This window comes from Hemiscyllium ocellatum, unplaced genomic scaffold (genome assembly GCF_020745735.1).
Source record: "Hemiscyllium ocellatum isolate sHemOce1 unplaced genomic scaffold, sHemOce1.pat.X.cur. scaffold_480_pat_ctg1, whole genome shotgun sequence".
NCBI classification, from domain to species: Eukaryota; Metazoa; Chordata; class Chondrichthyes; order Orectolobiformes; family Hemiscylliidae; genus Hemiscyllium; species Hemiscyllium ocellatum.
In genome coordinates this window covers 437,941-452,197 of record NW_026869078.1, presented here as the reverse complement: position 1 = coordinate 452,197, position 14,257 = coordinate 437,941, and the positions used below count along the sequence as shown (strand labels likewise).

The window sequence follows — 14,257 nt, the reverse complement described above, 5'->3', positions numbered from 1 at the left end:
GCAATTGGCTGCAGGGATATTCACACCTGGACATGAGCCACATCGATACCGACTGACTTGGAAACCTGTGTGGGAAGCGACGAGAAGCGACTCAATAAATCTTGCTAAATTCCATGGTGCTCATTAGAAATGCAGTTTCTGTTCACCTCAATTTAAAAGGCAGTTTCTGAACATAGTAACTGAAGTCAAAAGGTAATTATCTCACCCCACCCCAATTCCGGGAGAGGTGCTAACTGCACTTGATTGCTTTTTGTTCTCGATGTGAAGAGTTCTCAGGCATGAGTCACCTTCACGTCTCTTGGTGCTGAGTGACTTACAAAGAAGGAGTTTCACCAGAGCTGCAACTGCCTCACTTTCCCACTCGCCCTGCCCGTTTACAGTTTCCTGCTCGTCAGTGATTTAAAGAAAACCAAAAGGTTGCGATGTTATTCTGCAGCCTCTCTGTCAATTCCTCCGTTTCAGTTCCAACATGGCTTAGATCTCGGGGCTCACCTTAATACTAGCGACGCTATGAAACCACAAGTCCAGAGGTTCCTCTGGGAGTGCAATTTCTTTCATTGCTGTTGCTGATTGAATGAGTCACTAACGTGCGAACTGATCCAAACCATGATTCAGCACCTCTGCTGCCAATTCTCGCACGTTGAATAACGACAGAGAGTTTCCAAATGAGGCCTTGCAGAGACGACTTTGGTTTACATTTGACAGACAGACTAGTTCAGGAATCAGTGGTGCGCTGATCAGTAGCACCAGCGCATCAGCTTCTTCCCTGTCTTTGAACCGGTCCGCCTGCGCAAGGAATGCAAATGCGGGACAGTTTTTCGTGGAAGGGATCAGAACGCGGTAACTACAATCTCAAACAGAATGACTTATGATCAGAACCAGGTTTTACAATGGTTCTGATCAGAACAAGCCTTTACAATGCTTTGCTCACTAATTAAATGGAAGTGCATCACATTTCACAAAGAGAGCAGATTTGTTCGAGCATTTTCGAAGGCAGATTTGCAGATGGGAGAGCAAGCAAGAAAGCTCCGTTCTTGTCCGTGTAAAAGGCTGCAATTGAAGAACAAAGCAGTTTCTGCCCAGCTTCGAACTGGGGACCTTTCGCGTGTGAGGCGAACGTGATGACCACTACACTACAGAAACGAGCTTCAGCCGAGCGCGTTGCGGCTCTGTGGCATCCAGCACTGAAAGTTGAAGCCATTCTACGTTTCACCTTTCTTTTTCCAATAGCTCGTTGTTATCCAGGGAAATTGACATCTTGAAAAAGTCAAAAAATATAGACTGAAATTAGTGACAAAATATAGACAAGGATGTCGTCAATGTTTGGACTGGAGTGTGAAGTGGAATAAGCTGGGACAACTTTCCCGGCAGCATAACGGCTGCGACATGGTTTTATGGAAGGGTTGTAAACTGAGTATTTACGTGTTTTACACAAGCTAGGGTGAGTTGGAAACTCGAGAGCATAGGTTTAAGGTGAGTGGTCTGAAATTGACAAAGGACCCCGACGCACATTTTCCACTCACAAGGTTGTGGGTGTATGGAATGAGCTACCAGAGGGAGTGGAGGAGGCTATTGCACTCAGAAAATTGCAATGGTAATCGGATGAGTTTCTGGATAGGATGGGTTTAGAGGGATTGAGGAGAAATGCTGTGGAACGGGACTTGTTTAATTTTGGTGATGTGGTGAGCATGGATGAGATACACCGAAGTCTCTGTTTCCACGCGGTGTACCCCAATAACCTTGCGTTGCTTACACCGGTTTTAAAGGATTACTTATCAGCGGTGCTTGCCGTCGCAGTCTGTAGCACAATCATTTAGTCTGTTCGACTGCTCACGGGAAAGGTAGTATTGTGAAACACTGCAGAAACGAACGACTTCCTTACTTTTGCTCCGACTGACCATGCTTCGTGAAACTTTCCCAGATCCTCAGTTGAGGATTTTTGCTGCTGCAAGTTACCTCAGAACCCCTGTTAACTCGTAATGTATTGACCGAATCGCAAACAGAAAGCATTTAACACGGAACACAAACAAAACGGGCATACCTAATGCATGTTCAGACACAGCGAAGCATGAATGCTAAATGTGAGACAGTCCGAGGGCATGAGGCATAAAGTAATCTCACAACTAACAACAGGGCAATTCCAAACTACTCTTTCAAACATACTGCAGCCTTAGTGCACCACCACTTCCCAGACAATGCTGAAAAGAGAGAAAGAAAGAATATAATAAGTATGGGCCATAAAAAAGTGAATTTCACCAATCACAGTCTCGATTAGATTACCTTTCCCTTCCGGTGTCTCCAGGACGGAAATGCAGGAAATGGGAGAAATTCAATAACATATGCATTGGAAAGATTTTCCCATTCGCCAGAAAGCCAAATAACGATGAATCGACTCACCGCCGGACTTTGTTTCACAACAGCGATGAAATAACAGTCTCCATTCGGTTCCAGTAAAACCTCAACTTGCCTGGAACATAAACCAATCGCTGAGCTGCTTGCGATTTTCTGCAGGGGAGGCGAATAACATCATGGCAGCTGAGAGACCTGACAATACTCGGCACCTGTCCACAGTTAATTCTCCGAGAACATCAATGCAGCGGGGATCGAAGCAGCATTCGAGCTGGTCAGCTGAAATGGCAGTGGTGGGATTCGAACCCACGCCCCTTTCAGGACTGGAACCTGGATCCAGCGCCTTAGACCGCTCGGCCACACTACCAGACAGCCTGAGCGTCCATTTTCTTGCATTTCGAATTGTGCTCCTGCATAACCACACATGCAAAGTCACATGAAAAGGGTTCCATGGTCCCTGTCCGACTCGCACAGCAGCTGGTATGTGCCCGGCTACAATGTCTATTTCGCAGCAGATAATGAAAGCCCATCAATCCAGACAAAAATCAATGGTAAGCTGTGTCTATCTTCTCAGACTCTTTTCAGCCAGAAATGTATCTTTGACTGCGTGAGAATATATGTTCGGTAATGATTTGGTCAAATCACCATGAGCTGCTTGACATTACTTCAATTTCGATTCTTGCTTTGCTGAATGATTTCACCGATTGCTCGAAACAGGACAACGTTCACGTTTACACGGAACACGAAACACACCGGACTACAGGGAAAATGCACAAAGCTGAGCAGGCCGTGTTCCACATCATACCGTGCACTATATTTTCAGTCACTGTGTCTGTTTTGCAAAGAATGTTCTCCACCCTAAAACCGGAGGTAGCATTACAATCCGAGAACGACAGATCACCTTGTGAGGATGATATGACCTCGGGGCTGGTTCGAGATGCCACTTTCCTTGCCTTTTACCTTAACCGTGCAATTGGCTGCAGGGATATTCACACCTGGACATGAGCCACATCGATACCGACTGACTTGGAAACCTGTGTGGGAAGCGACGAGAAGCGACTCAATAAATCTTGCTAAATTCCATGGTGCTCATTAGAAATGCAGTTTCTGTTCACCTCAATTTAAAAGGCAGTTTCTGAACATAGTAACTGAAGTCAAAAGGTAATTATCTCACCCCACCCCAATTCCGGGAGAGGTGCTAACTGCACTTGATTGCTTTTTGTTCTCGATGTGAAGAGTTCTCAGGCATGAGTCACCTTCACGTCTCTTGGTGCTGAGTGACTTACAAAGAAGGAGTTTCACCAGAGCTGCAACTGCCTCACTTTCCCACTCGCCCTGCCCGTTTACAGTTTCCTGCTCGTCAGTGATTTAAAGAAAACCAAAAGGTTGCGATGTTATTCTGCAGCCTCTCTGTCAATTCCTCCGTTTCAGTTCCAACATGGCTTAGATCTCGGGGCTCACCTTAATACTAGCGACGCTATGAAACCACAAGTCCAGAGGTTCCTCTGGGAGTGCAATTTCTTTCATTGCTGTTGCTGATTGAATGAGTCACTAACGTGCGAACTGATCCAAACCATGATTCAGCACCTCTGCTGCCAATTCTCGCACGTTGAATAACGACAGAGAGTTTCCAAATGAGGCCTTGCAGAGACGACTTTGGTTTACATTTGACAGACAGACTAGTTCAGGAATCAGTGGTGCGCTGATCAGTAGCACCAGCGCATCAGCTTCTTCCCTGTCTTTGAACCGGTCCGCCTGCGCAAGGAATGCAAATGCGGGACAGTTTTTCGTGGAAGGGATCAGAACGCGGTAACTACACTCTCAAACAGAATGACTTATGATCAGAACCAGGTTTTACAATGGTTCTGATCAGAACAAGCCTTTACAATGCTTTGCTCACTAATTAAATGGAAGTGCATCACATTTCACAAAGAGAGCAGATTTGTTCGAGCATTTTCGAAGGCAGATTTGCAGATGGGAGAGCAAGCAAGAAAGCTCCGTTCTTGTCCGTGTAAAAGGCTGCAATTGAAGAACAAAGCAGTTTCTGCCCAGCTTCGAACTGGGGACCTTTCGCGTGTGAGGCGAACGTGATGACCACTACACTACAGAAACGAGCTTCAGCCGAGCGCGTTGCGGCTCTGTGGCATCCAGCACAGAAAGTTGAAGCCATTCTACGTTTCACCTTTCTTTTTCCAATAGCTCGTTGTTATCCAGGGAAATTGACATCTTGAAAAAGTCAAAAAATATAGACTGAAATTAGTGACAAAATATAGACAAGGATGTCGTCAATGTTTGGACTGGAGTGTGAAGTGGAATAAGCTGGGACAACTTTCCCGGCAGCATAACGGCTGCGACATGGTTTTATGGAAGGGTTGTAAACTGAGTATTTATGTGTTTTACACAAGCTAGGGTGAGTTGGAAACTCGAGAGCATAGGTTTAAGGTGAGTGGTCTGAAATTGACAAAGGACCCCGACGCACATTTTCCACTCACAAGGTTGTGGGTGTATGGAATGAGCTACCAGAGGGAGTGGAGGAGGCTATTGCACTCAGAAAATTGCAATGGTAATCGGATGAGTTTCTGGATAGGATGGGTTTAGAGGGATTGAGGAGAAATGCTGTGGAACGGGACTTGTTTAATTTTGGTGATGTGGTGAGCATGGATGAGATACACCGAAGTCTCTGTTTCCACGCGGTGTACCCCAATAACCTTGCGTTGCTTACACCGGTTTTAAAGGATTACTTATCAGCGGAGCTTGCCGTCGCAGTCTGTAGCACAATCATTTAGTCTGTTCGACTGCTCACGGGAAAGGTAGTATTGTGAAACACTGCAGAAACGAACGACTTCCTTACTTTTGCTCCGACTGACCATGCTTCGTGAAACTTTCCCAGATCCTCAGTTGAGGATTTTTGCTGCTGCAAGTTACCTCAGAACCCCTGTTAACTCGTAATGTATTGACCGAATCGCAAACAGAAAGCATTTAACACGGAACACAAACAAAACGGGCATACCTAATGCATGTTCAGACACAGCGAAGCATGAATGCTAAATGTGAGACAGTCCGAGGGCATGAGGCATAAAGTAATCTCACAACTAACAACAGGGCAATTCCAAACTACTCTTTCAAACATACTGCAGCCTTAGTGCACCACCACTTCCCAGACAATGCTGAAAAGAGAGAAAGAAAGAATATAATAAGTATGGGCCATAAAAAAGTGAATTTCACCAATCACAGTCTCGATTAGATTACCTTTCCCTTCCGGTGTCTCCAGGACGGAAATGCAGGAAATGGGAGAAATTCAATAACATATGCATTGGAAAGATTTTCCCATTCGCCAGAAAGCCAAATAACGATGAATCGACTCACCGCCGGACTTTGTTTCACAACAGCGATGAAATAACAGTATCCATTCGGTTCCAGTAAAACCTCAACTTGCCTGGAACATAAACCAATCGCTGAGCTGCTTGCGATTTTCTGCAGGGGAGGCGAATAACATCATGGCAGCTGAGAGACCTGACAATACTCGGCACCTGTCCACAGTTAATTCTCCGAGAACATCAATGCAGCGGGGATCGAAGCAGCATTCGAGCTGGTCAGCTGAAATGGCAGTGGTGGGATTCGAACCCACGCCCCTTTCAGGATTGGAACCTGGATCCAGCGCCTTAGACCGCTCGGCCACACTACCAGACAGCCTGAGCGCCCATTTTCTTGCATTTCGAATTGTGCTCCTGCATAACCACACATGCAAAGTCACATGAAAAGGGTTCCATGGTCCCTGTCCGACTCGCACAGCAGCTGGTATGTGCCCGGCTACAATGTCTATTTCGCAGCAGATAATGAAAGCCCATCAATCCAGACAAAAATCAATGGTAAGCTGTGTCTATCTTCTCAGACTCTTTTCAGCCAGAAATGTATCTTTGACTGCGTGAGAATATATGTTCGGTAATGATTTGGTCAAATCACCATGAGCTGCTTGACATTACTTCAATTTCGATTCTTGCTTTGCTGAATGATTTCACCGATTGCTCGAAACAGGACAACGTTCACGTTTACACGGAACACGAAACACACCGGACTACAGGGAAAATGCACAAAGCTGAGCAGGCCGTGTTCCACATCATACCGTGCACTATATTTTCAGTCACTGTGTCTGTTTTGCAAAGAATGTTCTCCACCCTAAAACCGGAGGTAGCATTACAATCCGAGAACGACAGATCACCTTGTGAGGATGATATGACCTCGGGGCTGGTTCGAGATGCCACTTTCCTTGCCTTTTACCTTAACCGTGCAATTGGCTGCAGGGATATTCACACCTGGACATGAGCCACATCGATACCGACTGACTTGGAAACCTGTGTGGGAAGCGACGAGAAGCGACTCAATAAATCTTGCTAAATTCCATGGTGCTCATTAGAAATGCAGTTTCTGTTCACCTCAATTTAAAAGGCAGTTTCTGAACATAGTAACTGAAGTCAAAAGGTAATTATCTCACCCCACCCCAATTCCGGGAGAGGTGCTAACTGCACTTGATTGCTTTTTGTTCTCGATGTGAAGAGTTCTCAGGCATGAGTCACCTTCACGTCTCTTGGTGCTGAGTGACTTACAAAGAAGGAGTTTCACCAGAGCTGCAACTGCCTCACTTTCCCACTCGCCCTGCCCGTTTACAGTTTCCTGCTCGTCAGTGATTTAAAGAAAACCAAAAGGTTGCGATGTTATTCTGCAGCCTCTCTGTCAATTCCTCCGTTTCAGTTCCAACATGGCTTAGATCTCGGGGCTCACCTTAATACTAGCGACGCTATGAAACCACAAGTCCAGAGGTTCCTCTGGGAGTGCAATTTCTTTCATTGCTGTTGCTGATTGAATGAGTCACTAACGTGCGAACTGATCCAAACCATGATTCAGCACCTCTGCTGCCAATTCTCGCACGTTGAATAACGACAGAGAGTTTCCAAATGAGGCCTTGCAGAGACGACTTTGGTTTACATTTGACAGACAGACTAGTTCAGGAATCAGTGGTGCGCTGATCAGTAGCACCAGCGCATCAGCTTCTTCCCTGTCTTTGAACCGGTCCGCCTGCGCAAGGAATGCAAATGCGGGACAGTTTTTCGTGGAAGGGATCAGAACGCGGTAACTACACTCTCAAACAGAATGACTTATGATCAGAACCAGGTTTTACAATGGTTCTGATCAGAACAAGCCTTTACAATGCTTTGCTCACTAATTAAATGGAAGTGCATCACATTTCACAAAGAGAGCAGATTTGTTCGAGCATTTTCGAAGGCAGATTTGCAGATGGGAGAGCAAGCAAGAAAGCTCCGTTCTTGTCCGTGTAAAAGGCTGCAATTGAAGAACAAAGCAGTTTCTGCCCAGCTTCGAACTGGGGACCTTTCGCGTGTGAGGCGAACGTGATGACCACTACACTACAGAAACGAGCTTCAGCCGAGCGCGTTGCGGCTCTGTGGCATCCAGCACTGAAAGTTGAAGCCATTCTACGTTTCACCTTTCTTTTTCCAATAGCTCGTTGTTATCCAGGGAAATTGACATCTTGAAAAAGTCAAAAAATATAGACTGAAATTAGTGACAAAATATAGACAAGGATGTCGTCAATGTTTGGACTGGAGTGTGAAGTGGAATAAGCTGGGACAACTTTCCCGGCAGCATAACGGCTGCGACATGGTTTTATGGAAGGGTTGTAAACTGAGTATTTACGTGTTTTACACAAGCTAGGGTGAGTTGGAAACTCGAGAGCATAGGTTTAAGGTGAGTGGTCTGAAATTGACAAAGGACCCCGACGCACATTTTCCACTCACAAGGTTGTGGGTGTATGGAATGAGCTACCAGAGGGAGTGGAGGAGGCTATTGCACTCAGAAAATTGCAATGGTAATCGGATGAGTTTCTGGATAGGATGGGTTTAGAGGGATTGAGGAGAAATGCTGTGGAACGGGACTTGTTTAATTTTGGTGATGTGGTGAGCATGGATGAGATACACCGAAGTCTCTGTTTCCACGCGGTGTACCCCAATAACCTTGCGTTGCTTACACCGGTTTTAAAGGATTACTTTTCAGCGGAGCTTGTCGTCGCAGTCTGTAGCACAATCATTTAGTCTGTTCGACTGCTCACGGGAAAGGTAGTATTGTGAAACACTGCAGAAACGAACGACTTCCTTACTTTTGCTCCGACTGACCATGCTTCGTGAAACTTTCCCAGATCCTCAGTTGAGGATTTTTGCTGCTGCAAGTTACCTCAGAACCCCTGTTAACTCGTAATGTATTGACCGAATCGCAAACAGAAAGCATTTAACACGGAACACAAACAAAACGGGCATACCTAATGCATGTTCAGACACAGCGAAGCATGAATGCTAAATGTGAGACAGTCCGAGGGCATGAGGCATAAAGTAATCTCACAACTAACAACAGGGCAATTCCAAACTACTCTTTCAAACATACTGCAGCCTTAGTGCACCACCACTTCCCAGACAATGCTGAAAAGAGAGAAAGAAAGAATATAATAAGTATGGGCCATAAAAAAGTGAATTTCACCAATCACAGTCTCGATTAGATTACCTTTCCCTTCCGGTGTCTCCAGGACGGAAATGCAGGAAATGGGAGAAATTCAATAACATATGCATTGAAAAGATTTTCCCATTCGCCAGAAAGCCAAATAACGATGAATCGACTCACCGCCGGACTTTGTTTCACAACAGCGATGAAATAACAGTATCCATTCGGTTCCAGTAAAACCTCAACTTGCCTGGAACATAAACCAATCGCTGAGCTGCTTGCGATTTTCTGCAGGGGAGGCGAATAACATCATGGCAGCTGAGAGACCTGACAATACTCGGCACCTGTCCACAGTTAATTCTCCGAGAACATCAATGCAGCGGGGATCGAAGCAGCATTCAAACAGTGGAGTGGATCAGCTGAAATGGCAGTGGTGGGATTCGAACCCACGCCCCTTTCAGGACTGGAACCTGGATCCAGCGCCTTAGACCGCTCGGCCACACTACCAGACAGCCTGAGCGTCCATTTTCTTGCATTTCGAATTGTGCTCCTGCATAACCACACATGCAAAGTCACATGAAAAGGGTTCCATGGTCCCTGTCCGACTCGCACAGCAGCTGGTATGTGCCCGGCTACAATGTCTATTTCGCAGCAGATAATGAAAGCCCATCAATCCAGACAAAAATCAATGGTAAGCTGTGTCTATCTTCTCAGACTCTTTTCAGCCAGAAATGTATCTTTGACTGCGTGAGAATATATGTTCGGTAATGATTTGGTCAAATCACCATGAGCTGCTTGACATTACTTCAATTTCGATTCTTGCTTTGCTGAATGATTTCACCGATTGCTCGAAACAGGACAACGTTCACGTTTACACGGAACACGAAACACACCGGACTACAGGGAAAATGCACAAAGCTGAGCAGGCCGTGTTCCACATCATACCGTGCAGCATAGTTTCAGTAACTGTTTCTATTCGAGAAGCCACTTTCCTTGCCCTTTACCTTAACCGTGCAATTTACTGCAGAGATGTTCACACCTGGACTTGAGCCACATGGATATCAACTGAGTTGGAAACCTGTGTGGGAATCGACAAGAAGCGACTCAATAAATTTTGCTAAACTCCATGGTGCTTTTTAGAAATGCAGTTTGTGTCCAAGTAAATCGAAAAGGCAGTTTCTGAACATAGCGACAGAAGTTACTGCTCACCCCACCCCCACTCCGGAAGTGGTGCTAACTGCACTTGGTTGCTTTTTGTTCTCGATGTGAAGATCTCTCACGAATGAGTCACCTGCATATCTCTTGTTGCTGAGAGACTCACAAAGAAAGAATTTCACCAGAGCTGCAACTGCCTCACTTTCCCACTCGCTCTCCCCGTTTACATTTTCCTTCTCGTCAGTGATTTAAAGAAAACCAAAAGGATGCGATGTTATTCTTGCCAATGCAAGCAGATTGCCAAATCTTAGTTTTAAAATCTTGCTGCAACTGTTCTGATCTTAATGAAGGCACACATGGGATTCAGTGCAGTAATGATCCCCTAAACTGGAGAAGGAAATCCTTGCCTTCAAGAATACGTCCGGAATGTTCACTGATTCATCCCAGTGATGGCAGGACTGTCCTCTGGAAGCATATGAGTAAAATCATTCAATGTTCCATGGAGTTTCGAATGAGTGGTGAAGGGAAAGTCTCCATTCACAAATTAATCATTCAGTAGAATTCAATACAGGGACCCATGAAATGATGAACACATTGAAAAAGAACATGGACGTACGATACACAATAGCTAAGACAATTACTATGTGAAAAAACTTTGATTTCAGATCCACGGTGGCCTTTGGTGATGACATTTACTGTCCAGAACCAGTCTGCACTGGAATGACTGGAGACACACTATGAAGTATTTGAACTTGAGTCGCCTTTAGAAATAGCTGAGGCTCACTCAGGGCACGGGGAGTTAGAGATGTTGGCCTTACAAAACTTTCAAACATTTCATGGAAGAATAAAGGGAGTGATAGATAATTTTCGATCCTACGGAGATGATGTTCATGAACTGGATAGATAATAATTTACCTGAGTGGAGTTTATACATAGTGACGTCATATTTAAAAAGCAAAGAGTTCATAGTGTGACTGTAAAATCTTCAGGTCACCCTCAGTGGGAGCATTGTGTGTAATCCTTGTCCTCATGCTCCACCAACAACATGTGAAGAGGTTAGAAAGGACACCGACGCTGTTTCCTGGATAGCAAGATATTAGAAAGCCAAGTGACGTTGTTTACTGAGACATAAAAATATCAGAAAGGATGCAAACGGGATGATGGAAAGAATGAGGGAGTTTATTCACGAGATCTGGAAATGCTGGAGCAGAAACACCCAAGTTTGAAGTCAACAAATGAGATTTTCACATAACGTGAGGTTTGAATGACTAAATCAGGGAAATCCCCTCTTTCGAGTGAATCAATAACTTTAGTTAGAGCTTCAAAACCATTAGTGAATGATTAAGAAAAGTTTGAATGAGAGTTTCTTCCAATCAATACAGTTAGTTAAATCGTGAACGACTTTCCAGAAATAAAACGTAGAAGCTGATTTCACAGTGTTTTAAAAGATACACGAACAAACATACAAGGAGGGAATTTACCATTGAGAGGAAGTCAGTGTGGTTGCGTAAGAATTTCGAATTTGGTTGACTTCAGCCACAAAGACATTTCATGAACACGTAGAACTGATTAAGATTGAGTAAAAAACGTTCATGGATTGGTAAGGTGTGGCGTGTTATTCATGGTGAAACTCTGTAAATGGAGCTGATGTCCTAAAATAACTGCAGACAGAAGTTATATCCTAATCAGTCGGAATTGAATCGTCACTTGGAGACGCAACACCTACTTTAAAGATTCGACCACATTCACATGATGTTATGTATATTTCGTACATTCTTTACTCCACCCAAGAAATGCACCAAGAAGATCTGTTATTTTGTATTGTTAACCCTCTGTACTTCTCTGCAGCATGCCATTGAAGATAAAATATGCTCAGGCCAAAATTCAATTCAATACAATATTCAAACGGTCCTATGTGATTTTTCCTTTTTGATTATTGCAATAACCTTTGCGACTTTGCAACAAAATGCATAACATAAAACCAGTTCAACATTTATTTTCGCGAAATTAAAGCAATGCACATGGGAAACGTTATCCACCTGCTGAACAATCACCTTTGGCTCTCTCTCCACACATGTCTCTTCACGTTTTAACTACTTGCAGTATGTTTGTTGATCAAGGAGTTATTATCCAATAAAGGTCATTTCTCAATCCACAAACACGGGTATTTTCCCATAAACTTGGCTTTGCTCAATATCACCTTCTATCCGTACCCCTCAAGACAATGAATAATTGAAGCTGCTCCATGTGAGGCTCAAACTTAAAACTTCAGCGCAGCACAGCCCACTATACTGGCACAGAGATACCATGCACTGTCACCTGCATCACAGGAGCAACACATTAATGCTTATCTCCAAGTTCCTGGTTGTACCTTAACGTTTGGGAAACCGAAGTTCTCTGATTCCATGGCTAGTAACGGGGATTTAACGATCATCTTCACCAGTGGTTCTGACTCCGAGTGAGGAAAATGGTGAGCTACTCATTGCAAAGATGGGTAGATTTTTGAAATATATAATTGCAACATTTGCCTTCACTAACCAATGAACATTTTATTTTGTTTTTCATCTGTAGAAATCTTAAAATCTTCATCTTTAACAGACTCAATGACAGATCTCCATTGTGTCTCTGGTATCAAATTCCAAAGTGTAAACCCCCTCTGAATTCTTCCACCACAGTCCGCTTTTTGGTAGTGTTCCTGTTGTGGGAAATGCACTTCCCCGTGTGTCAACTGCTGCTCCCAGCATTCTCTCTGGCACTGCACTAATTTTCCTTCTGACACTTGCTCACTGTGTTGCTGTGATCATACTTGGTGTTGCATGGCCCAGGAAAATGATACAGATCAAGGTTTTTGCATTGCTGAATTCAATTGTCTGTTTAGTCTTATTTAGGATTTTGAAAGTGTCTGTTCTATACAGAAGTGCTGGTCAAAAACATCTGAGCAGAAGAAAGGTGTTCTGAATAATGACATTGAGCACTATGCACTCTCCTCCAGTCTCGAAAACAATTCCTCACAGGCAATTTAATAGACAATAGACAATAGGTGCAGGAGTAGGCCATTCTGCCCTTCGAGCCGGCACTACCATTCATTGCGATCATGGCTGATCATCCTCAATCAGTATCCTGTTCCTGCCTTATCCCCATAACCCTTGAGTCCACTATCCTTATGAGCTCTAGCCAACGCTTTCTTGAAGGAACACATCCTGCTTTCTCGGGTTCTTCATTCTGTTGACTTCAAATCTTCACAGAATTCAACAGACTTTGTTACATAGTCTTTTCTTCATTTTTGCTTAGATCACTGTAAGCAGAGTGTCACAGTGGGAATGCCATTGCCCCACAACCCAGAGGTCAGACCATACTCTTGGGACCGTACTGTGCTATTTAGCATTTCACCAGACCAGGGAGAAATATCTGCTGTTCTGCATAATTTACGCAATTCACTTATTCATGCACGAGCTCATATACGTGACGAGGTGGCCGAGAGGTTAAGGCGATGGACTGCTAATCCATTGTGCTCTGCACGCGTGGGTTCGAGTCCCACTCTCGTCGCTGTTTTCAATGTTGCTATTTTTGCATGCTCACTCCTGTCTTATTGAAATTGGAACTCCAATGGTCAGTTTATATGCATCGACGCTATTATAAAATCTCAAAGAATAATTTGAGTCAGTTGCTTAAACTGCATTGAAACGTAGATCACATTGGGATAATGAAAAGTAACGCGATTTTCTTTTTCAAAGCTGCTGTGACCTTTTATCATATGAAAGAGATCCAGGAAACCAAAATACAAGAGATGCGAAGCGCATGTTTATGTAATGCGATTCTTAATGACTGTTTTTTCAAATGAAATCTGGAGCAGGTTGAGTAGAAGTGATTCATGTTGGTGAGAAGAGCACAGAAAGGCAGAACAAAATAATGGAAATATTTCAAAAGGGGCAGGGCGTGGGTGTTGGGGCACCGAGAACTGGCTGAAAATGCACAGAAGAGAATTGCAGATATGGGTGCCATGCATGGATACGGAGAGACTTTCACATTGGTCTCTTTATCGCCCGTTGCTCTCGCCATTGATGAAGGCTGGACACAAGACACAGATAAACACAAGATGTGGGAATCAAGCTCCAAAACGTTATGCAGACACTGGATGCATCACATTGAACTATGGACAACTGGAGAAGTAGCATGCTCACTGCAGGGACTGAACCTAAACTGTGGAGCAATAATCGCAAATTCATGCAGCATTAGCATGAAAAATGAT

General features: G+C 44.2%; 7 non-coding genes across 7 annotated transcripts; 1 reads left to right on the top strand and 6 right to left on the bottom strand.

The window, feature by feature from the left end:
* Nucleotides 1–1,070: 1,070 nt before the first annotated feature.
* Nucleotides 1,071–1,143, bottom strand: trnav-cac (transfer RNA valine (anticodon CAC)). Its single transcript has one exon. It is a non-coding gene; the product is annotated as a tRNA-Val (tRNA).
* A 1,491-nt stretch (nt 1,144–2,634) lies between these two features.
* On the bottom strand, nt 2,635–2,716 carry trnal-cag (transfer RNA leucine (anticodon CAG)). The gene has a single exon. It is a non-coding gene; the product is annotated as a tRNA-Leu (tRNA).
* A 1,672-nt stretch (nt 2,717–4,388) lies between these two features.
* Nucleotides 4,389–4,461, bottom strand: trnav-cac (transfer RNA valine (anticodon CAC)). The gene has a single exon. It is a non-coding gene; the product is annotated as a tRNA-Val (tRNA).
* A 1,491-nt stretch (nt 4,462–5,952) lies between these two features.
* Nucleotides 5,953–6,034, bottom strand: trnal-cag (transfer RNA leucine (anticodon CAG)). The gene has a single exon. It is a non-coding gene; the product is annotated as a tRNA-Leu (tRNA).
* Nucleotides 6,035–7,706: 1,672 nt separating this feature from the next.
* Nucleotides 7,707–7,779, bottom strand: trnav-cac (transfer RNA valine (anticodon CAC)). Its single transcript has one exon. It is a non-coding gene; the product is annotated as a tRNA-Val (tRNA).
* A 1,499-nt stretch (nt 7,780–9,278) lies between these two features.
* trnal-cag (transfer RNA leucine (anticodon CAG)) lies at nt 9,279–9,360 on the bottom strand. The gene has a single exon. It is a non-coding gene; the product is annotated as a tRNA-Leu (tRNA).
* Nucleotides 9,361–13,472: 4,112 nt separating this feature from the next.
* Nucleotides 13,473–13,554, top strand: trnas-gcu (transfer RNA serine (anticodon GCU)). The gene has a single exon. It is a non-coding gene; the product is annotated as a tRNA-Ser (tRNA).
* The last annotated feature ends 703 nt before the right edge of the window (nt 13,555–14,257 follow it).